General features: G+C 41.4%; 1 protein-coding gene and 1 pseudogene across 10 annotated transcripts in view; one reads left to right on the top strand and one right to left on the bottom strand.

Annotated features, from left to right (window-relative positions):
- The window catches only part of KLHL32 (kelch like family member 32), a 142,783-nt gene extending 126,933 nt beyond the window's left edge, over nt 1-15,850 (bottom strand). For 3 of the 10 annotated variants that reach the window (XM_087776044.1, XM_087776035.1, XM_087776034.1), the window contains exons 1-2: nt 15,708-15,850; nt 6,830-6,949 (exon numbers count right to left, since the gene is read on the bottom strand). The gene's annotated coding sequence lies outside the window, so the exon portion shown is untranslated. Of the gene's footprint in view, nt 1-1,459; nt 1,650-1,675; nt 1,789-6,829; nt 6,950-8,823; nt 8,951-11,331; nt 11,551-15,078; nt 15,238-15,438; nt 15,555-15,707 lie in introns of those variants that run through there. The other 7 variants (XM_087776036.1, XM_087776040.1, XM_087776037.1 and 4 more) reach the window with 7 other exon arrangements.
- LOC104022000 (kinesin-like protein KIF11 pseudogene) lies at nt 15,779-19,358 on the top strand (annotated as a pseudogene).
- The last annotated feature ends 6,760 nt before the right edge of the window (nt 19,359-26,118 follow it).

A 26,118-nucleotide genomic window follows, 5' to 3' on the forward strand; every position in this document is an offset into this window, starting at 1 on the left:
AGAATTAATACTAATCCAAAGCAAACATACTGTAATACTAAAAAACTCATTTTTTCATAAGCAAGTACTTTTTTGGGGTTTTGTTTTTGTTTTGTTTTAAGGATAGGAAAACTCAGTAGCAATTCTGGTGCAACTTCCGTATATATGAAGTCAGATGATTATTTTATAGAATCATAGAATGGTTAAGGTTGGAAAAGACCCTTAAGATCATCAAGTCCAACTGTTAACCTATCAGTGCCAAGTCCACCACTAAACCATGTCCTTAAGCACCATGTCTACCCGTCTTTTAAATACTTCCAGGGATGGAGACTCAACCACTTCCCTGCGCAGCCTGTTCCAATGCCTGACTACCCTTTCGGTGAAGAAGTATTTCCTAATATCCAACCTAAACTTCCCCTGGCGCAGCTTGAGGTTTCCTCTCATCCTATCACTCGTTACTGGGGAGAAGAGACCGACCCCCACCTCACTACAACCTCCTTTCAGGTAGTTGTAGAGAGCAATAAGGTCTTGATAAACAAAAAATAATACTTTGTAAGCAATACATGCATGCACTAATTTTTATTTTTTTCCAATTAAGCTCAAGTAACATTTAAATTCAGCTGATAATATACAGAAATTTACTGTCATTTCAGACCCCCTACAGTAACTAAGACATCTGCCTGGGGAGATGAGAGATACCACATAGGACACACAGGACATCCAGTCTCTTCTGGATCAGTTTCTCAAACGGCACTAGACATTTATGTTTCAGCGAGTAAGTCGAGCCCTGAATGACTCCTGACAAAAAGCAAAAGAATTTATTTTATATAACTTAAGTGTCAGTGAGGGTATTTGCAAGAAGTTTTCCAATAGATGTTCATCACTCTGAAGAACTGCAAACCAATAAAAGCACCTTGAATAAATACCTAATAATCACAAAAGTTTTTGCTTTTAAATACAATGCTTCCAAGAGCCAAAAGTAAAGGGAATAAATTAGAATATTTCAGAATTAAGCCACACTAAGAAGCCTTCTCGAAAGAGAATTCTGCCAAGTATGATGCCTGCGAAAGCCACAGCAAATACTGAGTATTCTGAATTAAAAAATCTGAGTATCCATTAACTTCCACAAAATATATCATATCCTACTATTTATTTCAGGTCAAACCTTGCTATTTTCAAATTAATCAATAATTTGGTCAAGGTCTTCAATGAGAATTAGACTAAATTCATAGTTTAACAGCCTACATTTCTGTGAATCTTTTTATTGCAATGGTTCATAGCTTGCTAGTAGAAATGCTGCTGCTTATTTGAAAAAAAAATAATAGTAAAATATTAATGCTAGATCACTCCTACAGATGCAGCTAGGCAAATTATGAAATGCCTAGCTATTGCCAAGCAGTTCTCCAAGGGTACGTAAGTGTAAAGCATTCCTACTAGTGAAGAAAGAAGAAATTAAATCTTTAAATAATCAACCACTCACATTTTAATGATCTTCTTGCAATAAAAGGAACGGAGCTCCTTACACAGTGGGAAGTAACTTATTAAACTTCTCCCTGATACCTAGGATTTCAGCATGGAACAGGCCTTTGGGTTTGGATGGAAAGAATTGGAAAAGGCAGTCAGGCAACAAGCAAGCCACAGCTAGGCAAAGCGGAGATAGGTGCAGTCCCTGGAGAAGATGCATTTCACTCGGTACCAAATCAATGGTGTTGAACGTAAAGCCAACTTAGCCAGCAGTTGCATCTTCCTGGAGGTATGCTTCAAGATGGGATCCTGGAGTCCACAGTGGACACCTCCTTCAAAACCACACTGCCAGGCAGAGAAGGAATCCAAAAACAAAGGAAACCATGAATTATAAACCGGACAACAGTGGCCTATTACTGTTACTATCGTATCCCAGAAAACTGAGGATTTTCCTGGATATGGCAACACCAAAACTCTACAAGAGACCCCCGAAGAGATTTCTTCCTCCAAATCTTTTCTCCATGGACACATTTAAGGACAAAACAGTTCCTTCATCCCTAAAAATGTTATTGAAGTCCTTGGAGAAGTCAAAGCTCTGACTAAATTTGAAAGACCCCCAATCTTTTTAGCAGTTCAGAGCATAGAGTTAGCAGACTTGCATTACAGGTTTTTTTCATTTAGATGTTGGCCGAGGGTTTGGTTTTGTTTTTTTTTCTGGTAGCAGAAAAGAATTTGCATGAAACAACTCATTTGACTAGATCTTATGCTGTTAATTGCCTTAACTGTGCACTTTATCTACAAGACCTCACATTAGCATTTTTAATTATTTAAAACACATTAAATATTGCTGGTATCAGCATGATCAGAGATTATCTTCTTAGCGATCATTCTTGTTTGAGTGTAAAGCATTTGATTCCAGCTGCTGTGAACTTTTAAACAAGGAAAAGCAATGTTTACTGACATAAAAGGGACAATCCACTTCCTAAAAGAATGATGACTAAATGAAACTGCATATGCCGAACAAAACATGCTAGGCACTTCATAAGCTTTAGTAAAGTTAACTTGCTTGGGAGGAGTCTGAATTACTGTATTTTATTATATTATTCTGACTTCTACACTGTGTCACAATACTAAGATTTTCTTTTACTCCAATTACTTTTTCATTAGTGTAGATTCTCAGACTCTAACCCACATGGAAGCTACCTATGTTGCCTCTACATTTGGTCCACAGCAAATAATAAAATTTAAATATATCAGTGGTAGTACATCTCTAGAAGAATCAGTGGGACAGCATCACCACTAAAAGCAACCGACCTTCTCAATCAAAACTTGAAACAGACTGATTTAGGAAGGAAAACACTAACTCAGTCTCTGCTGCTTGTGGTGCTGCATCTCCCCCTGCTCCTCTGGACCACTTTATGATCACAGGGATTCCTGTCCAGACTCAGCCTTTGAGCAATGAGTCTGGTGGTTAAGTGCCCCTTAACCGTACCAGGAATTCTTGCACGGCTGAGGTGGGGAACAAGAATGCCTTGACTGGACATCGCATAATCAGTCACCCCCGACAGCCTTGGAACATATCATTGTGGATCGTAACTCAGGCAGATCGGTAGAGGAGGATCATACCAGTCTTGCTGAGATTGATGAGAACTCCAGCAATTACTGACATGAATTGTGGCCAGAATGGAAATTCAATGATGCCTACAGTCAATCATCTCACAACCCTATAAACAGCAGTACCAAGGAAGACCCTTTGAGCTCTCCTGGATCGCGGCGGGCTGTGCCAGAATCTCCCTCCGAGTGGAACGTCTCTCAGAGTTGCGAACTCTTAAGTTTGCATACAGAGGCCTGACAACAGGAACTGGGCTGATCTCTGGCGCCTTTCACTCCTTGAGACTCGACCTTCGCCCGTTGAAATAATCATTTGAAGTGAGTATTTCACTGAACTCGAGGGGAACTTTTACTCGGCACCTTTATACATGCAATTGTCTGTATTTCACTAAATTCGCGACAAATTACTAGGCCTATTGTGTGTGTGTATCAATGAAAATATTGTAGTAAACCCTATTTAATCACTTTGTAAATGCTAAATTAACCAATGATTAATTACTGTTAAATTCCCGTGATTCTCTCTTAACTGTGAACAAACCTCAAACTGCTGCTAGATATCTATAATCCTTAGACATAAACCGTTGACCAAGTCCGAGACTAGGACTGGATCCAGCTGCACCTAGACCCCTCTCTGAGGAGTTCAGAAAGCAAGGGGGTCCATTCTAAACCTCATGACTCAATGGGAGGGCCTCATTTGCCCCCTTGTATTTTCTTCTACCTCAATTCTCTCTCTCTCTCTCTCTCCCCCCCCCCCCATTCATTTAATAAGTAACAGAGTTAACCTTGCCATCGACCTTTGTTAAATCACACTTCTATAAATTTCAGTTAAAATCACTTTTGCAAATATCTTTGACGGTGATTCTTTAAGTGACCTAACCACTCATTTGTGACACCACAGAGAAAAGTTCTGTTGCAATCAAAGGTAAGCAGTGATCAGAAAATAAAGACATTTTACAGTAAGGAAAAGCCAAAATAAAACATTCATGGTGGCTTCCTTCCCTGTCACCAAATGCATCTCCTGGAATCAAATTGCACCTGAAGCTTTCATTTCGAACGAAGAATAAAGTTTATAGGTCTAAAGATTACTGAGAGAAGCTTGAAAACATAATCTAACACCAGACTTATGACTTCTAACGGAGAGCATCTGAATTTATTTAATTACTGATGTCTGGGAACTGACTTTCAGTGTTTGAATGCTTGCGGTTGACAATGCTGAAATTAAAAGCCATGGAATAACAAATGGAAGCTATTCATTAATGTCTTGAGCTGGGAACAGAGACACACTGGCCCAAAAGGTGCTGACTGGCACAAAGATGGCCTGAAGTGCCCACCCATCCCCTCCAATGACTAAGCCTAAGGATACTGCAGATAGATCCAAGGACTAAGAGGATAATTAAATGGTGTTTGATTTCTCTCTTTACCAAATGGCACACACAAAAACCTGGATTTGAATCAGAGGATTTGCAGGGGACAGACTGCTCCTCACCTTGCCAGCAAACTGAGCAGTTGTATTGTACATGATCCAGCACTCTAAGCAGACTCACTGCCTCTTTTCCATCTTTGGACAGTAACATACTGAATGCAGCCAAGAAGCACAGGACCGCATCCAGATGACCTGAGTCACTATAACCAAACAAAGGGCTGACTTCTAGCTTTGGCCAGGTTCATTCATTTATCTGCCAACATTACAGTCACCCCTACCTAATTAGGAGACACTTGTTCTCCAATAAATAAATAAATAAATAAATAAATAAATAATAAAAAAATAGGTTTGAAAGATGTGTCTGTACCTTGCAACGTTTTAACTCTTAGATCTGACAGCATTGCCAGTCAGTGAGCAGACAGACAGAACCTGTTGCATCACCACTATGACTAGCTTTGCATGAGAGCATGCTGCAACTCTCAGTTATTTTTGAAAAACAAATGCAAGCTTGTACCTCTGTATTTATACTGATTCTGAGATAACAAAAAAAAGGCCCTTCCCACCCACTTCCAGGAGAGAACGAGCACAAACTACAGACTAACTAGAACTAAAAGCTATTTGAATTTAAGTATGTATTAAATTTCTTCAGTAAGCACCAAATCTTCTCAGAGATGACTCGAAATCCAATGCAACAATACTGCCGGGACTTGAGTATTTCCCCAATTTACCGTTACATAAGTGTGGTCTTTGAAGTCCATTTCTCACAGACAGAGAATAAAATTTCTGAATCTGGACTGGAATTTACCAATCTGCAACTCCTAAAGGATCACCACCTCACCTACATTCAACACAGCCCAACGCAGAGGCTTGCAGAGACATCCAAGTAGTTTCTCAATGTGTTACCCACACAAAACACGGTACTAACAATACTGCTCCTATGGGCTTTGCTACTTTGTTCAGAGCTAGGTGGGCACCTCCACACAGCACAGTCAACTTGTATGTCCTAATGATGTGTTTACATGGAAGGTTTCATCCCTTCTATAAAACATTATATTTCTTTTTCCTACCATTACAGACACAAAAACATTTGACCTATGGATACCATTTTCCAGCCTACTTGGTTCCAGTGGAACCCTACAACCAAGAGATTCTCTGTGAAGACCCCCAGATTGCTTAAGACAGGTTTCTGCTCCACACAGGGAATAACTAAGAAAAAGGTGCAGCTTTAGGCATGGTTTTTATTACCGCTTCATCAGCTCTGTTTCTAGTCTGAGTCTACCCTTATCTTTTAAGGCTAAAGAGTTTCTTTGGGGCACAGGTGTGTTTGCATGAAAACCACAAAAAAGTTGCAAAAAAGTCAATGTGAGTTATCAGCTATTAAGATACTCAGGCATTACTCAGTCACAAAAACTAAGTATCACTATAAAGTAATGTCATGATATAACCCCAGCCGGCAACTAAGCACCACACAGCCACTCGCTCACTGTCTCCCCGGTGGGACGAGGGAGAGAATCGGAAGAGTAAAAGTAAGAAAATTTGTGGGTTGAGATAAGGACAGTTTAATGATTGAAATAAAATATTATAGTAATAATAAAGTGTAATGAAAAGAAAAACAACAGAGAGAGAGAGAGACAAAACTCAGGGAAAACAAGTGATGCAACCGCTTACCACCCGCCAACCGATGCCCAGCCAGTCCCTGAGCAGCAATCGCTGCCTCCCGGCCAACTCCCCGCGGTTTATATACTGAGCATGACGTTGCATGGTATGGAATAGCCCTTTGGCCAGTTTGGGTCGGCTGTCCTGACTGTGCCCCCTCCCAGCTTCTTGTGCACCTCACCTCTGGCAGACTTAGTGTAAGCACTGCTTAGCAACAACTAAAACATCAGTGTGTTATCACATTATTCTCATGCTAAATCCAAAACACAGCACTATACCAGCTACTAGGAGGAAAATTAACTCTATCCCAGCCAAAACCAGGACAAGTAAAAATGGAATATTGATTTTGGGATTTGGTGTCATTTAACAACTCCTAATTAAAAAAAACCCTCACAAATACATCCATCCATCCATCCTTCAGCTGCACAACTGGAAATACTCTGCTCATCTGAGTATTGCCTACCTATCACTTTGTACAGTAACGTTAGACTGAAAAATGCCAAGAACACAAAATAAGGAAAATAACTTCAATGTAGTAGGTAATAATCTCATTAATTTAAGTACTAAAAGACGAGCTTTCCTTGTATGAAAAGCTTTGTTAGGGGAAGGGACTCTTTGCTTTAGCTAACTGCAACATTGTAAGTGACTGCAAGATTGTAACACTCAGAAACAGGTAGGAAACCTTCTTGGAAATACCTTGGTGAGATTCAAGAGACTTCTAGCAGTATTGAATGCAGTAGTTGAAGATTTTCACCCTTCTCTGAGGCCGGAGTTGGTTAAAATCATTGCCTTTGATTTTCTGAGATCTTCTGAAGACTGAAAACAGGAGAACATGAAATGTTACTGAAATTTGTCTCAGGTTTGCAAACAATGGTTTTCAGTATTTGAAAATAACTTGCTTCCTTTGTGCACAATCTCTTCTGCTTTTGTAAACCATGAATAACAGCTCATCTTTTATTTGTTTTCAGTTTCTCACAGAACCAGTTTGTTATGATTGCGCTCTCCTACACAAAAGCTGGTCAGGATTTCCAAACACCCTTCTGTTTATTTATGGCAAGCTACAGTAAAAACACTTGCTTACTCCAATTCAGTGTAAGAATCTGTTAAATACAAACACTAATTTAACACCTTTTACCCCCTAGTATATGAAAGAAAACTAAACACTTAGAGTCAACATGTCTTTCTCTAGTCTGCATACATTCATTACAGGGCAAAGCAACTGGTTGCTCTTTTTTCAAGACAGAATGGGTATAAGCTCAGCAGCAGCGCTGGCTTCTGTACTTCCTTCTCTTGCCTGACCTGGCTTAAGAGTGTATAGCGACTTCTGTGGGGTTGCTTTTTAATTTTTAGGGGGCTTTGTTTTGTTTTCTTAAAGCTTTAAGAGGCATGCTGGTGATCCAGTCCACAGTACACCTCCACAGTGATGGCAGCAAAACACAAGAGCAATAAGCTGCAGCAGGAGGGCAGAGGGATCATGAGTACAAGCCAGTATTGCTGCAGAACATCTTGTATCAAACCGCGATAGAAAGGCAAGGAGAGGCTGATCCACAACCTCTACTCAGTTGTCATCCATCTATCCAGACAAGGTACATAAGGGATCGCAAATCCATTAGACTGAATGTTCTGATAAAGTCTGTTTCTTCTGACAGTTTTTGAACGTGTGTATCATACAGATAAACATGGAAAATAATTTTAACTGAGAACAGACAGAGGGTTGTGTTGGTTTTTTTTTTCTTCAAATAGCAGGTTCTGAATTTACAGCTCAAAATTTTCTTCAACTTTTCCCCACCCTCCTTAGTCTGAGACACAACTTTTCCTTACTTGGAGAAAAGCCTCTCTTTCAAGGAAAAACACTTAAAAAGAGGATCTTAAATAATTTCTAATCTTTGATCTTTAACCAGGATCAGAAATAGAATTAGAAGAGAAACAGACAAGTGTTTAGACTTCTGTGCCCTCTTCAGGTCTAAGCAAGAGAAACACTTCTGTTTGGAAGTCCTTTTTTCCTCCCTCCCAGACTATATCAACTGGCTTAGGAAAAAAAAAAACAAACAAAAAAACCAAACAACAAAACAACAAGACTCCCCAAACAAAGAAACAACCAAACCCCACCTTTCACCTCTCCCATATCTTTAGATCACCATAGCTATACTACCACTTTTTTTTTTTTTTTTTTCTCCTCTTTTTAAGTGTTCAGGGTTTGGTTGGTTTGCTATGGGCTACTTGGAAAACACATAGTAATCTCTCTCACTACCGGGGCCGAAGAATAAATAAGTCAGAAACTAAAGATGCAGCCTATGAAAATCCATTCCTTGGGTTTCCAACAACGATTTTCAATATTCACAGCACACAGACCAGTGACAGGACAAAATTTATAAACATAATGTGTAATTCACTGAAACAATCTACACCACTGAAGACGCTTCCGCTCCCTTTCCCCTGAACAGCCCATGCTCCGCCACAAGTTATTGCCGCAGAGTAGAGGCAACACTTGCATTGCCACCATCCCATTGGTGTTATGGTACAAACCCATGACAGTGCCTATAACCAGACAAAATGCAGGCACGTGCTCTACTCCACCAGCTCTGCTACACGAGCAGAGGGAGGTGGAAAGCTGGAGGCATTTATGTCAAACTGCCACAAATTACAATTGGCAAGGTTCAGCTATTAGAGCCTTAATTCTCTTCACTTACCCAGCAACACCAATAAAAAAAAAAAATCAATGCAAGTCCATAGTGCGAGTTACTTCTAATTAGCAAAGACAGTATATTCAAATGGCCTGTCTAGCAGCTTTCCTCCCTTTATGGTAGTTTAGAGTTGCACTATGCCAGATTTGGAATCCTGTGGAAACATGAACAGTTGCAAGAAGTGTAAACTACACTAGTTTCGTGCATGACTTATTCTCATCTTCAGTAAGTCTCTTCTGTCATTTGCATCAAAAGATCTAAAGCATGGAATCTGACTCCATAAAGCGTCTAACTTGATTAAAAGGTCTTAAAGAAACTGAACAATACTAATAAAATTTTAAAAAAATTTTAAAAAAATCAAATGGCATGCTTCAAACTGAGCGTATACTTGAGGATCCAGTCACACTGGTACAAGAGAACTTCATGTGTTAGGTAGCCAGCCCTGACTACAGTAACATTTTGGATTTTGACTTGCTTACTTCTCTTTAAAGCTGAATTCCTACTTCTGTTCCACCTCCATTCACAGTTATCCCCCCCCTCAGTAAGCAAGCAAAGCACATCCAGTCCTCTTATTTACATTTCAGCAGCTCCTATGTTTCTGCACTTCTGTGATTCAGTTTGGAGGATGGAGCACATACATGAAAAGTAAACTCAGGAGATCTCATAGTTGTATTGCATCATTCCATTTCCTATGCGCCTTCCCAACAAGCAAATACAGCAGTTGCATTTGTATGCAAAAGTCACCACAGATCGCAAGAGATGTGGAGTGTATTTTAATGTAACTTCACTGAGGATGAGAAGCTCAGCACAGCAGGGGTATGGCACACCCTCCAGTGCACTCGGCAGTCCTGAGGCACTAAGACCCTGCCAGAAAGGAGTTCTGTTCCCTTCCTGTTTGTTTGCCTGAGTTTTCTACTAAAGGAGAAAAGGAAAAAAAAAAAAAAAAAAAAGGAAAAATACCAAACCCACAAAACAGGTATTGTTATCCCCACTAAAGAAGTTCCACACTTCAGTTCAGCCTTTAGCTCTTGAGATCTCTATTTTCATCTCCACAGTTTGCTGAAGTCAAAGTCCAAGTTCTGTTCTGAAAACATCACCTCTGTTCTTTTTTTGTTTTATGCAACTAAAATAAAGGTCACTGACTGAAAGGGGGCTTTCAAAACTAACTATAACACAGAAAAAACACAAAAGATGTATGCCCTCAAAGGAAGAATCTTTTGATGGTCTATTATTGCTTTAAAGACATCATTTTAAAATCTGTATTAGATCAGGAAAAAATATTATTCAAAGCTACTCTCTTCTTATAAATGTAGCTGTTGGAAAAAATGTTAATAACAATTTTAGAGAATTTCAAAAGTAAACCTGGAAAGAATACATTCCACACATCCTGATGACATTTCTTCAACCACATGTTTTTATCTGTTCTGTCTTGATAAGCCAGAGTCCCAGTTTAGCTTATAAAGGGCAGTAGCCCTTTTACTTTATTTAACCTGAAGTGAAACCTGATGGAAAATGTTTCAGACATAATAAGGCCATAAGCTTGCTCATGTCCACTTCAAAATCTGTTATTAATCTAAGCAATGTTGTTTTCACTTAACCAATCATTAAAAAAAAAAAACCACACGACACAGGACAGAAATCAGGTCTTATCAACACTGCAGAAATAGACCTCAATCAGTCTTCGATATGATACCTTCAAAACAAAAGCCCCCTGTTATCCAAACTAGTGATGCTGAGAATTTTCTTCAAGCGTGTTCTTACTGCAAAAGTAGAATGAAAGGCTATTCTGGAGGCACAAGGGGTTAGAAAAATTGAAGATGTTAAAGTTTAGACTACCAGGGGAAAAATAGACATACACATTTTTAAGATACATCTTAAGTAATTACAGCATGCAGGAAAAACACAACAGTAAATTAGGCTACAACATCACATCTTCTATACTGTCGGAAACCACCACTATACATATCATTCCTGTCAGGGAAAATAAAGACAGATGGTTGCAGAAAAAGACACTTTTCAGAATAACCATAACCTTTAAGTACTGATGAATCAAAATATTTACAGTATTTATCCCCCTATAAAGCTTGTTCTCTACAATTAAAGTTCTCCTAAATTGCTGCAGCATATTGCTACAGAAATTTTGGCAGAACACATTCTCAATTTACATAATTGTTCAGAGTAGTCACCTAACAGAGAAAAATCATACATTCTCAAGTATTATTGATGTTCTGAAACCTCAGATTTATTTTACTCATAACAGTTTACATATTTTGTTGCTTTCTTATCAAAGAGAAATCTCCGACTGCTGATATCAAAGTCAATAGCTTCAAATTGGCATGAGTGTGAATGGAATTTGCATGGCATTCAGTACTGGAATGTCGGTTTTTTAAATGACATCTTCTGTTTCTCAAGCCAACAGAAAGGCATATTTTGACAAGTTAGCAATGTAGGTAGGTGTATAAAGACCCATCAGTACTACCCCAGTTCCCACAGGGTTCCCTTTGAGTGACTTACCTCCATGCTGTCAGTGGACAACTATCTCGTGTGTGCAAAACTTCTTCCCAAGAAAGGAAGCCAAACATTGCTGCTCCACAGAAAGTCTGGTAAGGGACTTCAGTGTCAAATCTTAGCTATGTCCAAGTTTTTCCACAGTTAAAAGTGCAACTAAAATACAAATCTGATAAAATCTTGACAAAACATTTTTCCAATCCCACTCTTGGCCAGGTAACTCAGCAGTCAATAGGTCAAAGGTCCTCCACGTGTGCTGGAAATCACAAAGATTGTGGCCGACGACACAGACTAGCACCTGCCCAGAACATGCTGCAACTCCTTTCTGGCCTACGTTAGATATTTCCCTTTCTATAAAGGTCAGGCAGATTCAGATTCAGGGTGGCTGAACATGGGAACACCCAGAACCAGGAGTTTCAAAGCTCTCCTGGGCTCCCAGTTTAAACTGCCAAACTCCAGACATCATTGCTCCATCTTTTTCTCTTTAAACTACCTCCTAGAGTTGCCTCTGGTCCCTGGAATTTCTTCACAAACTCAGCAGGAATGCCCCTCAAAAAATTCTCTCCTAAGCATGTTTCTTCTCAAATTGAAGGTTCTAACTGTTTAAAGCCCAAAATTCAATCAGAGGTAAATGCCACCCATGAGCCAACATTTAAAAAAATAAATTTACAAATTGTTTAAAAAACACTGTGAAAAGTATCTGCTCTTTACTCATTTCCAGTAATCAGAATTTGATAGTAAAATTTCAAAAATCCCTCTGAAATCAAGTTAGTAAAAGCCTGTAAAATAAAAGCATCCCACCTACAAGCACATACTCTCGCAAATCGGTAAGCATATAGAATGACAGAAGTAACATCAGACCTCATTTCATCTCATAAGTGGTCAAAAGGCCATCTAAGTCAGAACACAAAAAAGAAAAGACCTAGAAATCACTATGTCAAGGATCCTATGTCTTTCACTACTAAATTGTCAGTATAATTGTCAGATAATTCAAGAAACTGGGGGGATATACCACCACAACCAGTTAGTAATTTTTGTGGGGAATAAAAAAAAAAATTAAAAATCAGGTTTCTAAAAGCTGAATAATTTGTTCGGAAAACCTCTGTCATTTTCAGCCTTTTGGCACTGTTCCTCTATCTCCAAAGAAGTGAGATACAAAAATTCAAACATGAGATTCCCCTCTGCAATTGGTTCTGGAGTAATTGAAGTCCTCAGAGCACAGAACACACTGGCAAGTGCCATATGAAAGTCCTAGATGGATGAGAAATATGAAGGATAATTTCTTTACGCTAAGAAGAATTAAAATGAGACAACTATGCGGTTACTGTACGTGAGCATACTTATAGTGGATGACATTTATGTTTGGCTAGTTTCTCCTGATAACACTGTCAACTGTTCTCGCCCGAGTGTTTAAATTAATTTCATTTTTCACTTAATCCAGTTCTCATTTTTAGTCCAATTTGTAATCATCACTTCCCCATACTAGCATGGCATTAATTTACTGTCATTCTTGGCCATTAAAGTCAATCATATTCCAGTCAGCAGAGTCAATCAAAAACACCACATCAGTGCCATGAATTTCATATTGAATATGTTCCTTTTTGCTGCATTGTAGAAGCTGATCATCAGTGTCAGAAGCTATATTACATCAATTTCTGATTTTTCAGGCAGAAGCAAGACACTGAATAAAAAATGGAGGTAATCAAAAACATCTTTTCTTTTTAATGAACACTGCATTTTCTCTGGCCAAATCCTGCTCACTTTACTTTGCAAGTACCCACTGAAGACCAGGCCCCCACAAGCCTAAATTTCCACCTGCTACCAATGTTTCAACCATACTTCTCCTAACCGTAAACTGCAATTTTATTGCTCCCTTTAATACAAAGAGAATGATCAGAGAGGAAAAAACAAAACAAAAACACCTTCCCTGACATTACTCAAATTTCTTTGTGTGTTCAAATTCAAATCCTGAGCCAAATTGACTTATACATTTAGCAATACACTGACTTTTTAACAGGAGTTGCCATCTCAAACACAGCTATTCATGCCCTTCTTATGGAGAAGATAGGCTTAAATACAATTACAGCTCAACTAGAAGATCCCAGGGAATCCCAAGTTTGTTGTCCAAGGCAAGGTTCTACACTTTCTATTCAGGGCCAGTTTGCAGTTCAGTCGCTTCCAAGCTTGTTTTCAAAAAAATATCTCCAGAAATTTAATTTCTGCATAGTCATCTTTACTTTTAGAATATGACATGGTTTTCTAACAATAAAGACAATGCTTAATCTCATATTCTGTGTGGTTCATATAACATGCTGATCCATAAAGTGTTAAATAAACAACACTTATATTAAAATATTAAATTTCATATTTCATAAATTTCCATATTGAAATTCCCTTCCCTAAAAGCACTTGCTCTCACTTGGACTGAATGCAAGATATACCTGCAAATCTAACTGGATTGTTTTCAAAGAAACCCTGATGTGACTTCCTCCTCCCTTTAAATATTAGAAGTACTATTTTTCCCACATCTGTCAACTCAATAGCTGCCCAAATGCACATTTTCTCCATGCATGCTTACACAGGAAGAAACAGGGACTTTTGTTGCTTGTATGCACAATAAATCACAATGATATTTTTTTTATAAACAGTGTAAGCACCTAAAAAAAGATCTTATGCTTAAGAGGCGTTAATTGGTACTACTGCATTATTTTTAGTGTCCTGCTACAGCAAGAGCTTATTATTCCCTAACAGTTTCTCAGTATACCCAAACCTAGCTTAGTACTTCATACATAATAACTGCAAAGTGCTTTACAGTTACTGTCAAATTATTCACAATCTGAAAAGCAGACAAAAGATGAAAGAGTTTTTCTGGAATACTTTCAAAGTTAAGTAAAAATTTCTCTCTAATCATTTGTAAACGTGAACAGAACAAAGAGATCTGACTGAGTAGCTATATATGAGTAGATTTTTAAGCATCTGTGGTAACTATATTACTTGTTCAGCGCATCACTGGATTTCTGTAGACTTTGGTTAAACAGTAAACTTGGGTTTTGGATAAAAACTCTAAACAATTGTTGAACACCCCTCAGAGGCCTTACCCCTGCCAACCGCTTCATGCAGGCAGATCCCAGAACCGACACGAATTGGCAAGGCTACAGTAATTCTTTAACCTGTGCACTACAGTTAACAGGATTGTGGCCTCCGAGTCTATTCTTGATCTTTTCATGACTGAACGAATGCTGCCATTAACATTTACTCAAGTAAAACTAACCCCAACTTGCTTCTGAAACATTTGTAAGATATCCCCCTACCCCTGCAAAACCGGACAAATTTATAACCATCTTAAAAAAAAAAAAATGCATTCCCACTATTTGCTAAGATCAACATCTGCAGTTTATCTCACCGCTCTAAGTTTTAAACTGTAGCTCCATTTCTTTCACATTTTATTATAGCGTATGGTGCCAAGTATACTGCTTCCCAGTGTTTGTGTGTGACAGTTATGTATATCAACTGTCAGTTGGACTCTGCCAGAGACCACACACACGCGCCGGCTTCGCTCCGCAGGCTGAATTCACCCTCCACCGATGCCCTGGAAGACTCACAGCAACGAGTCAGCTGCAACCTGCAGCATCGCAGGAACCCGTAATTTTTTTTTTTGCTAGAATTGCTCCAGATTGACCGAATAGGAAATTTAGTGCTGAGAACCAAATCTTTCCCCACTCTGAGGTAGGTATTTAACCACTCAAGCTGTACCTTTTGAATTCCTAGGGCTGCAGATTTAATCTTCCAGCGATCAAGGTGCCTAGCTCCTTTACAGCTGAGAGCTCTCGCATACGGAGAGGAGCAAAAGCTTGTTTTTTGTCACTCAAACGAGTAGCTTCAACTCTGGGATACACAAGAGAACCGCTCCTACTAAGTAAGGAGACGCATTTCAACGCCCGTTTCGAGGCGGCAGAGCCATGTTTTAAGAGACCGCCACAACCCGAGCACCTGAAGCACGTCCCCACACAACCCCGGAGGGAGCGGGACCCGCCGCGCCCTGAAGCCATCCCCCGGCTCCGGTTTGTCTTCCCCCCCACCGCCTCTCCCCGCCGCCTCCTACGCCGGAGTTACACCGAGCCGAGGGCCGGCGGGATCGCTGAGGTCGGAGCCGCCGTTTGAAACGTCTCCGTGGTAACGAGGACATTCGTCGTCCCCCTCAATCCCCTCCAGGCAACGGTGCCGAGAAGCCGGGGCAGCGGGGCGAGGCGGGGGGCAGCCGGCGGGGGGCGGCCGGCGGCGGCCAGCCGCCGCCGGCCGCCCCCCGCCTCGCCCCACCGCCCTGGTCCCGGTTAGGTAACGGCGGCGGCGGAGCACCGCCTCAGGCCCGGCCGCTCGCTCACCTCACGGCAGGTGCCGGGACGGCGCAGGGCGGTGGCGCCGCCCTTCCGCCCTGCTCCGACGGCAGCGGGAGATGAACCGCGGGGAAAAACCTCCCGCCTCGGAGACTCGCCGGGCCGGCTGTGCGGCTCCGGTGCCTGAGCAGGAGGAGCTTCCCCGCCCCGCCCCAGTGCGCAGCGGCGGCCCGGCGCGGCAGGGCCGCACCTGCTGGAGGAGGGGCCGGGCCTGGGTCGGGTTGGGCCGCGGGGCAGCGTCGCCGGTTCTCGGTCGCTCCCGAGGTGTTGCAGGGGGCGGCAGCGTCCACCGTGCCCCCGGGAGGCGGCGGGCGCCGGCAGCGCCACAGGCTTCCCGCCCGCCGGGGCCGCGGCGCTGCGGGAGGGCTGGAGGGAGAAGGCCTGGCCAAAGCCTTGAAGTAGCGATAAGTTTGTAGGCAGAGCACCTGAGAGGCGGGATCACCCCAGGGACAGCGGGGTCCGGGGGGTCGTCAGTCGGAGGAGGGAGCTGGGAAGGAAGATTTTTGGACAAGAAATACGGCTAGAAAGAGAGAGGTCTCCAGAAGGGCAGGCACACTGCAGGGTCAGGGCCTGAGCACTACATCTTGGATATTAAAGCATCAGTGCTTTATTATCCTATTAAGGATTTTGATGTGGCTTTTTAAAAACCTTTTTGCAAGAGTGACAAGGGACACCTCTCTGAGGTAAAACCACTGCGCACAGGCATGCTGCGGTCATGTATTTTTCCAGATGTCATCTTTGCAGGGACACAGTACCAGGCTTTGCAGTGAGGCTCCGTGACACTCAACGCTTCTTTCAGCCTCACCTCCTGAAACTGTAACGTGGTGGGAGCTTTTCTTCTCCCACCCTCTAACTGATCCCACGATTGTGAAGAACACTCAGGAGAATTAAAAAAGATATCAAATGATTAGTGAGCCACTCATATAATTAACAAGACTGGACAGTGCTTTAATATATAGGAGGAAATACTATTTTGAGAATTGTTTGGAGCAGCACTAGTTTTGAGCACAGTCCGTATCTTGCTACTGATTTTTTTTTTTTTTTAGGAGTCAGTTCCTGTTTTCTGATCTATATAGTTAACACAAAAACAGTAGATCTCAACAATCTCTGCCTCCATCTCCAATATACTTTTGTATTAGATTTTACATATGTGTCACATCAGAGGAGTTCAAGCCTTTTTCAGATGACAATTCCCTAAAATATTTTTCAGAGAGTATGGGCTTTCAGTTAAGCGTACTGATAGATGAGTTGTTCTGCTTTAAGGTGTCCACGAAAGGCACCTAGAAATACCACAATTGCTCATCTGCAGAGCAGACAGTAAAAACTAGAAAGTCAGTTCAGAGAGCGCATAGCACCAGATGCAGTATATGGTGCCTTTTGTGTAAATGCAAATGTAATGCAAAGCTTCTCGAGGTCAAGTTTGAAGCAGATTGGTGCTGACGCAGTGCAATACTAGGCAGAGGCATAAGGACAGGGCCACTGGTTTGTATCAGGGCCAGTTAACTCATATGCAACACAAAACTGTTGTGGCTACATTACCTTTTATTCCAGGGCTGTTTTGATCAGTGTTAGCTTAAACATGTCCACACCTTGCTGCACGGACATGACAAGGTAAGTGATGAGCAGAGTCTCCCTATACTCAGACACTTCTGAGACGCTGTAACTAGAAACTTGGCAGGAATTGGAGTGTGGAGTTGCAGGAGGCACAGTGGCAATGGCTGAGGTGAGCAGAACATGAGCAGCAGGCAGTTGGCTGGAGCTCGAGGGGCTGCAAAAGCATTGAGGGACAGTCAGCGCTTTGCTTCTTTCCCTGGCGGATTGGCCCTGAGGCCCAGCATGGCTTCCTTGAGCTTCCAGGGAAGTGGCTACACAAAGAACATGAAGGGCAAGAACATCTAGGTGGTGGTGTGGTGCACGCCTTTTAATGCCTCAGGATGTAAAGCCAAGCGCCTATGCTTTTGTAGACTGTGATCAAGCAAGAAAAGAAGTTAGGTCTGCACTGGAGGTGTCACAGATAACTGATACATAGTGTTGTGTGTCACGTTTGGATGAAGTTATTACGGATACAATTGTACAGTGATCACGATTCTATGATTCTATGATTTATGGCCAAACTGGTATTGGAAAGACCTTCACAATTTAAGGGGAGCCTCAAAGAAGAACGTACTTTGGAAGAGGATTTGCTACCAGGTATAATACTTTGTATCAAATATTAGAAAAACTCAGAGAGATTGATACTGAATTTTTTTGTAAAAGCCTCTCTTCTGGAAATCTATAATGAAGAGCTTTTTGATCTTCTGAATCCTATTCCCAGTGCTGGAGAAAGACTGCAGATGTTTGATGATCCCATGAACAAGATGATAGGTGTAAATGTGAAAAGCTTGGAAGAAATACCTGTACACTACATAAATGAAGCCTACCAAATCTTTGAAAGAGGTGCAGCAAAAAGAACTACTGCAGCTACTTATACAAATGCATATTCCAGTTGATCCTAGTCTGTGTTTTCTGTTGCCATCCATATGAAAGAAACCAGAGCAGATGGACAGGAGCTTGTTAGAACTGGGAAGATAAACTTGGTTGGTCTTGTAGGAAGTGAAAACACTTCAGTTTGGGACAGTTGATAAATGAACTTGTGAAGCTGGAAATACCAAGTAGTCCGTTCTGACTGGAGAAAGAGTTATTACTCTCTTGTGGAAGGAGACACAGAGAATCTTAACTTACAAGAATCTTTCAAGACTCTCTTAGAGAACAACGAAGAACATCAATAATTATCACAGTTTCTCACATACTATAAATCTTGAGGAAACACTGAGTACACTGAAGTATGCTCACAGAGCAAAGAACATAATGAAGCCTGAAGTTAACCAGCAGCTGCCAAAAGGAGCTATTATTAAGGAAGATACTGAAGAGATTGAGCATCTAAAAGGAGACCTTGCTGCTGCACAAGAGTAAAATGGAGTCTATATTTCATTGAAAATTCATGAGGCCCTTAAAAAAAAGCTGACAATTCAGGAAGAACAAGTTGCAGAGTATACTGACATAATCCTTACAAGGAGTCACATGGTGAGGACAAGGGGTAATGGGTACAAGTTACTCCCAGGGAGATTCCGGTTGGACACAAGAGGTAAATTTTTCACAATGAGAACAGTCAATCATTGGAATAATCTCCCCAGGGAAGTGGTTGACTGCGCTACGCTGAACATGTTTAAGACTCAGCTGGACATGGTGCTGGGCCATCTCATCTAGATTGTGCTAGAAAGGTTGGACCAGATGATCCTTGAGGTCCCTTCCAACCTGGTATTCTATTCTATGGTTGAATCCGCGCCATGGAAGAAGTGAAAACAATCACTAAAACATTGACAATTAATAAAAGCGAACCTCAACAATGAAAACAGATCTGCAAATCAAGGAGAACAAACTGAAAGAAGCACAGACAGATCTGCAAGAAACCAAGGTTCCTCTGGCTGCGAAAGAATATCTGGTTTCAGTTTTGGAAAACACCAGAAAAGAACTTCATGGCACAGCTAGCCATTTTGTCAGCACTGTTAATACAAAAAATGTATCTATGCAAAACTGGATCATAAGAAGGCTGTTGATCAACACAATGGTATTGTCCAAATACATTTGCAGGACAAATGAATGTTCTGTTCAACAAAATACCAGATTCAGTTAGTGAGAACAGTCTGAAGCAGCAACAGATGTTGACATCTTATGCATATTTTATAGATGGCCTCCTATCTACCAGTTGTTCAGCAGCTAATGTATTTGCATTAGTTGTATCAGTGTCTTTTGCCTCTGTTAAAAGATTGCTGTCCACTGAACTTTCTTATATGTTTGAAAAAATATTACAAAATAAGACTCTGCTGTTTGCTAGTAAAGCTGAGCTGTTGAGATTGACTGAGGAGCACATATGTGGATTACGAAGAGCATTAAATATCTTGACACCAGTGGTGGAAATTGTCCTGGAACTAAACTGTCTGTTTCAGAATAACATGAGGAAATGTTCTGCTGTGGCTGATGAGATGGAGAAAAGAAATTAATATCTTTGTAGGAGATCTCTGTCTCTGAAAACATTACAGGAAGAAACAGCCAGTATTTTTTTTTCAGCTGCAAAATAGTGTGAGAATTTAAGAAGTGGAAAAGGAAAGACTTGTATATACAAAGAACGCAAATGACTTAGTGCCCTCACTGCAAAGTCAGCTGGACGTGTTGGCACAGGAGACACAGAAGAACTTAGCTGGTATACAGTCAAGAAATGGAAGTTTGAAGACCACCATCGCTGCTGGGCAAGAAAATGTTTACCTGGAAACTACGGACCAAGTCAGCAGTAAAACTGTTGCTTCAAAACAAATTTATTGCATCTCTGGGTAATTTCTTCAAGAGCTCAAGAACATAAATGATGAAAACAAGAAGATGCTGGTGGAATCCATTGTCTGTTCTCAGCAGCTTCTCAGCAATCTCACAAACGTGTCTCAGGATACTGGTAAATGGAGTGAATTTAAAACTGCTCAGATGATAGTCAGCTTTATGGATCAGTAGCAGCCCTCCTTCAGCAATGAGAAACAGTAGCTTCAGTGTTTACAATGGAAAACAGAAGGATTATGATTGAGATCAGTATTTTGTATTGGATATTTTGTTCTGCATTACATTGCAGTAGATGTGGTTTGGAACTACCACATTGTATGAATAGATCCTACAATAGATTTTATTATATGCATATCAAGAATACAAATAGTCTTTTGTGTTCAAAGATCCTTGACATACTGCTGGCACTAAACCAAACTAATTGACGATTTTAAAAGCATTGGAATTCACCCGTAAGAGCTACAAACTGGTGGCCTATGCTGACCTTAAAAAGAGCGTGTCATCTTGCTGCCAGCCACGTTCAGGGTCTCCACATCCGTGCTCTCATTTAGAGGCCTGACTGAATGACTGCTAAAAAAAGAATCTCCTTATCGATTTCCAGTATGTGCTCACTAAAAGCCAGTCAATAAATAAGAATTTATTCAAAGAATGGAATTGTCCTATGGCTATTGGAAGCTGCGAGCTAGACAGCAAGCAATTCTGTGTAGCGGGGAAATGCAATGGATATATGTATTATATACAGCTTCTCTCAAGAACAAGAGTGAATTGCGGCTTGCAGGAGTTACAAAGTGTATGACTGTTAAAGAGACAGAAAAATTATTCTTAAATATAGACTTGTCAGGCTCTTTTATTTTATATATATATATATATATACATATATATATATATATAAGCTTATATTGCTACAAATATACTCCCTTAGATATTTTTTGTAAGTCTGACTTTAGAGATTGGCATCAGTGTAATTTCTTTATCACTGCAACATATGGCAGTCTTCCCTGCTGCCAAAACATGGCCATGTTTCAGCCTCAGGGTACAGCTGGGTTGAACTTAAAACTGAGACTGTTTTCAAACATAGATACAGAGTTTTATTTTACTCCTGACACCATAAAGGAAAAGTAAATTCATAGGATCGTAGAATGGTTTGGGTTGGAAGGGACCTTAAAGATCATCTAGTTCCAACCCCCTGCCATGGGCAAGGACGTCTTTTAGTAGATTAGGTTGGTCAAAGTCTTGTCCAACCTGGCCTTGAACACTTCCAGGGGTGGAGCATTCACAGCTTCTCTGGGTAACCACTTCCAGTGCCTCACCACCCTCATCGTGAAAAATTTCTTCCTTCTATCTAATCAAAATCTACCCTCTTTCAGTTTAAAGCCATTACCCCTTGTCCTATCACTGCATGCCCTTGTAAAAAGTCCCTTTCCAGCTTTCTTGTAGGCCTTCTTCGGGTACCGGAAGGCTGCTGTAAGGTCTCCGCAGAGCCTTCTCTTCTCCAGGCTGAACAACCCCAACTCTCTCAGCCTGTCTTCATAGGAGAGGTGCTCCAGCCCACTGATCATCTTCGTGGCCTTCCTCTGGACTCACTCCAGCAGGTCCATGTCCTTCTTGTGTTGGGGGCCCCAGAGCTGAACACAGTACACCAGGCGAGGTCTCACAAGAGCGGAGTAGAGGGGGAGAATCACTTCCTCGACCTGCTGGTCATGCTTCTTTTGATGCAGCCGAGGATACGGTTGGCCTTCTGGGCTGCAAGCACACATTGCTGGATCATGTTGAGTTTCTCATCAACCAGCACCCCCAAGTCCTTCTCCTCAGGGCTTCTCTCCATCCATTCTCCACCCAGCCTGTATCTGTGCTTAGGATTGCCCTGACCCATGTGCAGGACCTTGCACTTGGCCTTGCTGAACTTCATGAGGTTTGCACGGGCCCACCTCTGAAGCCTGTCAAGGTCCCTCTGGATGGCATCCCTTCCCTCCAGCGTGTCGACCGCACCACTCAGCTTGGTGTCATCAGCAAACTTGCTGAGGGCACACTCAATGCCACTGTCCATCTCGCCGACAAAGATGTTAAACAGCGCCGGTCCCCATACTGACCCCTGAGATTCCTATCACCAGAACCTCTGTGAATACTACAGTGCCTAGTGGTTCCAGCCACACTAGGAAGTGTTTTTCCCTTCTAGTTTTTTGATAACATCTAAAATGATAACGAGTCACTGCTATCTAAGGATCATGCATCACTCAGCTATGCACACAGAAAACTTCTTCAGTTCAGATCCCAGCATGGATTTGCAAGATTTTGAATCTTATGGTGGTTTATGGTGAGTTTCCCACATAACCACAAGTTACAGCAATCTCTGTTGGTGTGCAATTAATGATTCTGTAAACCTGCTGTCCTCAGAGGCTCTTTACAACGCATCGGTACTTAACCCATCATTTCCTCTTGCAGTGCTCTTCCTGATTTGCAAAGCTGAATGTAAACGTGCTGTACTGGTGCATGTTATCGCAAGGTTCTGAAAATTAGCCAGATAAACACAGCCAAAACATAGTTGCATTTGAAAGTACACTAAGCATCGCTATGTTGATTAAAACCGTAAAAATATCAAACACTACACCAAGTTCTGAGCAGTTTGCTCAGCTGAGCATTTTCCAGATCACGTGGCAGTACCACAAGCGTATAAAACAAACAAACAGAATAAAGGTCCAACATTAAAAAAAAGGAAGAAAAAATCATATCTGCAATCCTATTCTCTAACCTTGCAACGGGAAGTAGAAGAAAACCCATAAATGCCTCAGGTTTTCTGCTCGTTGGGTGGAGCTGACAAACACCCAGTGCATGACAGCACCTGCTTAAAAGAAGCCCAGTGGGCAAAAGAAAAGTAAAACAGTTAAGGGAGTAACTATTCCCTTCTCAATAGTAGATATATAAATAGTAGCGTTAGCTGTAACATTGGAGTTGTCTAGGCTACTGCTTTGACCTGGTTCTTTCATTTGGAACAGGTTTAGTCAGACCAGGTGACATTCCCTACAGGAGGAAGCAAGCTTCCTGACGGGTAGCAGGGTGCATAAGGTCCTGTTTTGAACCTTGCAGTGCTTCCTCTGCTATGCGTGTTGTTCTGAATACACCTCTGGATGCAGCACTTAACATTACAGAAAGGACAAAAGGAAGCGGAGGTTAGACAAGACACTAACAAAGCAGTTCTCTAAGCAACCCCTATAGTACTGTTGGCAGGTAAATTGCGGGCCACTGAAAGTTAACCATTTTTTAATTCCACCATCTCCCTTTTCTAGATCCCCCTGCTCCCAAAGAACAGTTGAGCTGCTGTGGCTGCTTTAAACAAAATCGTTCTCCACTTCTGAACTGTTGAAATCAAAATAGTCTGGCACGTTACATGTGGCAATCCACAGCTTTTATGTCTGTGAAGTAGGAGGTGTATTTCTAACATCAAGCAAGCATATTTTACGGCCAGTACTCTGAAAATGTAGTTGCTTCATTTAGCACGTGGCTGCTGCAAGAAAGGCTGGAGGCTCCGATGTATAAGAAGTTCCATGACCAGAAGAAAGGGATCACAGAATGGCTGGCAAAGGAGGAGCAGGGGTAGACGGTCAGGAAGAGAGAGAGAGACCATGGGCTCCCGCAGTGCTTCTTCCACTGTGATAGATGAGCTTGTATATATAATGCTTTATTGAGCCTGGTGCAAGCCTCGGCACTGTCACTCTGCTAATGGAAGCGTAGGCCTCAGTGTAGAGCAGTTTGCATGCCTTTGTTTTCAAAACCAGTGTACCTCAGGAACCACAGCCTCTTCAGATTACTCTTCCTTCAGCTTTTTCTTAGATACAGGTTCTTCCTTCAATGGAAAGTAGCATGGAAATAGTGAAGATCTGAAAGAATGACTGAATGTTTGCTGCACTTTTAATTCTGGGACAATTAGACACCCAGTCCTCTCCCTGTTAAGAGGGCGGATGCAGGTGTTTGTTAGAAACCGAGGAAGAGGAGAGCTCATATAAGTAACTCATTGAGCTTAGTCTGTCTGCAGAACCAAAGTATTTTCTATTAGAAAGTCCTCATCCCTTCCACGATTAAAGCTGGCAGAGCTGACCTCACTGTGCTGCCTTCAAAAGCCTGAATGATGAGCAACATGAAGTTTTGTTTGAGCCACTTGCTGCTGGTCCCCTCTCATGAGGAAAGAAGCAGGAAAGGACCTTACTGCAGGCAAGGTCTGGAGCCTGAAAGGGCATCCAGATGACCTGAAGCTGAATATCTAATTCAGCAGAAAATTTGCCACAGTCCAGAATGTTCATTAAGAACAAAATAACTATGCACACCAGCAATTCCTTCTTCACAGAGTTTAAAGACATGATTTTTAGTTCTATAGTCATAAAGCCGTGTAAGTTAGAACAACGTCTGAAGATGAGCAGAATAAGAGCTAGCAGGTACACATTAGAAACACAACGTATGATGGAAATATGAGCATGTGTAGCACATTGTCCTTAGTCTTCCTCAACCTGAGACTATTCACTTTACAGGCACCACCTTTAGAACAGTTGATTCCATAACTGATCAAGGAGTTCCAGTCTTTTGCCATGCAAAAGCACTTGCAGACGTCAGTTATTGTAGGCTACTGCACCCTGCACTTAACAGTTTTGGGTTTACTAAGTTTTTAATTGTTTCTGCAAATGCTACCAGACTTTCAGCCTTCTCAGTATGTGTTCTAACAGTTCTCTGTGCTTTTTAGAACATTATTGAAGGTCCTGTATGGCTTTGTGTTGTCAGGACATGAATTCATAAACCGTGGCAGGAAGAGCTAGGTAGATTTCCAAAATAATGATGTTCTGCAGATACCAGTGATACAAGGTCTCAGCTTATTCAAGCACCCCAGTGTCTGATCTGAGACCCCTGCACATTGCCAGCTTTTCCCACATTTGTGTACTGGAAACAGAAGATATTCTAGTTAACACAGTCACTGAAACACAAGTCTACTCACAGTGGCACTTGTGCAATATGGAAACCTTAGTCTCTGAAAGCCTGCTATTTTCATGTGCATGACTGGTGCTGTTAAATCAGTGGAGGAAGAGCTTTCATAATCATACTGGTGGCAGAAGCACGGCTGTACTAGGTCAGACCAAAGATTCACCTAACACAGTGTGATTGAACCCTCACAGGTTGACTTTCCAATGCTTAACTCTTTAATTATGGAACAGTAGAAATCTGGAGTAGCTAGTTTCCTAACGGAAATCTGTTCTTCCAATAGGATGTAATCTTTAATCAGGCAAGTGGTGATAGAAGGTGAATGCAAGTTCCACATGTATGCAAATTAGCTTATTTTGCATTTTGTGAAAATGCCAGTAGGAACAAGGAGCATGCTAGTTATAATATATATCCTTTTGTCTAAGTTTGCCAGTACATATGTTTTGTGGTTTTCCATTCTTGACATTACCTAGCCATGGAAGTATCTGAATACTGCTAAAGCCACTCTAGCACATTTCTGCATAGTTGCCCCACAAATGAGATATTCAGGCACAGTTCCCTGAAGGGGCCATGCTTGCTTCCTCAACAATTTGTTGGTTAGGCTGCATGCATGGTGTGGTCTGTAATACCTTCTGCCATTTGGATCATGATGAAAGACAAGAAACAGTGCTCTATGCACCAAATACTAGATGGGCTGCTTACTCCATATGGCACAAGACTTGCCTTATCTTGAGATAAGATTTAGCTACACTACATGTTACTCTGTCCAGTACGTGTGGGAATAGTTACGTATGCATGTATTTGGAGATGAACTTCTGTAATTTAAGGATTTTTAACAGGTACACTAGTCCAGAACACAATATATCTCTTTTCATCAGTACAAAAAATCAAAGAGATGCTATAACAAAAAAACCACACAACAACAACAAACCAAACCTTGAATGGAATATCTGATGGCTTCACAGATTGACAGCTGACATTTTTCTGGAGTTCAGATCAAATCATTAATCAAAACAGTCCCTGATGCACAAGGCTACCCCGCCGCCTCTCCTTCCTTTCCTACCCCTTCTGA

The sequence above is a fragment of the Nipponia nippon genome, unplaced genomic scaffold, assembly GCF_047370975.1.
Source record: "Nipponia nippon isolate SJK-2023a ecotype South Korea unplaced genomic scaffold, ASM4737097v1 scaffold_4, whole genome shotgun sequence".
In the NCBI taxonomy this organism is placed as follows: domain Eukaryota; kingdom Metazoa; phylum Chordata; class Aves; order Pelecaniformes; family Threskiornithidae; genus Nipponia; species Nipponia nippon.